Source organism: Sinocyclocheilus grahami, unplaced genomic scaffold (genome assembly GCF_001515645.1).
Source record: "Sinocyclocheilus grahami isolate Dianchi unplaced genomic scaffold, SAMN03320097.WGS_v1.1 scaffold53.1, whole genome shotgun sequence".
NCBI lineage: Eukaryota > Metazoa > Chordata > Actinopteri > Cypriniformes > Cyprinidae > Sinocyclocheilus > Sinocyclocheilus grahami.
In genome coordinates this window covers 32,701-33,999 of record NW_015505232.1, presented here as the reverse complement: position 1 = coordinate 33,999, position 1,299 = coordinate 32,701, and the positions used below count along the sequence as shown (strand labels likewise).

At 40.2% G+C, this 1,299-nt stretch overlaps 1 protein-coding gene across 1 annotated transcript in view; it reads left to right on the top strand.

Moving 5' to 3' along the window:
* The window catches only part of LOC107583408 (olfactory receptor 6Y1-like), a 10,484-nt gene that overhangs the window by 3,716 nt on the left and 5,469 nt on the right, over positions 1–1,299 (top strand). The gene's annotated exons all lie outside the window — the stretch shown is intronic.

Below are 1,299 nucleotides of genomic sequence, written 5' to 3'. Positions count from 1 at the left end.
ATGTTCGTTTGAACTATGGTTTCGGGAAACACCGAATTGTTGAACGATGTTGGTAATGACAGAACTTGCGACCATAGATGGCTAACCATGCTTTTGGGAAACGCACCCCCGGTTGGTGTTAGTTGACCAAGTGAGGTCATCACTAATATAGACACCCAGGAATTTGAAGCAACTCATCCTCTCCACCCCAAGCCCATGGATGATCAGTTGCCAGTGAGATTTCCTCTCCTTCCTCATGTCTACAATCACCTCATTGGTTTTATCTGTGTTGAGGGTGAGATTGTTGTTCACCAGACTTGCTACCTCACTGCTGTATGCTGTTTCGTCATCACCAGTCCAATCACTGTGGTATCGTCAGCGAACTTCAGGATGATGTTGTCCTTATGGTAGGTGATGCAGACGAATGTGACTGCCTTGCTTGTGTCTACATTTTTTTTCACCTGTGTGCAGTGTGGGGAGGCCTTCTCATGGATGGCGTGATCACATGTGGGGCGAACAATGCAATACAAGTCTAGGGGTATAAAACTGGTGTATGCAGAGTCATGCTGCAACCTAGTGATGTCTAACAGCATTTGCTAAGTTATCAATGCATAACATTTTTGCACTTATGAAAAAAAAAAACAAGATACACAAAAACACAGCGTTGAAGAGTGGAGCAAGCAAACACGTCTGCCATGGAGGACACCATGTTGAGCCAGCTTAACATGTTGAGGAACCCTAGGCATCATTCTTTTGGTCAGAGTCAGTAGAAAGATCTCTTTAATCTCTTTATTGTCCTAAGCATTGATTGTAGACTGTAAACTGCGCATGTGTTCTAAAGTTGTATGTGTTCTAAAGTTGAATATTTAAACAATTTCTGTAGTGATATGTAAAACTTTAGATATGCAACCACTAACCCTAACTTATAACTTCTTATAGCATATTTTGTGCGTTAAGGGCTTCCTTTACAACTGCAGTTTTCCTGTTGATTAGTCAGTGTATTTCATTCTGACGTACCTGATCATGTCAGAGCTGTGCTGTGATTGGTCAACTGACAAGTCTGGAGAGGCCTGCCATTTGTATCTGAAGGATATATAGTTCAGCATGTATCAGGTCTGGGGAAGTCTATATACAGTGCTGTTTCTATACTAGCTTCAACAAGACTTCCTATAGTCATATCTTTCTTTCTGTGAGTACACCTTATCCACTGTATTTGCAGCATGTATTATACAAAATCTTGCATATTGTATATAAAATTTTAGTTAAAAATTTTAGGGCAATGGAAGTTTTTATGATGCATGTTAAAATATAATTGTGCTT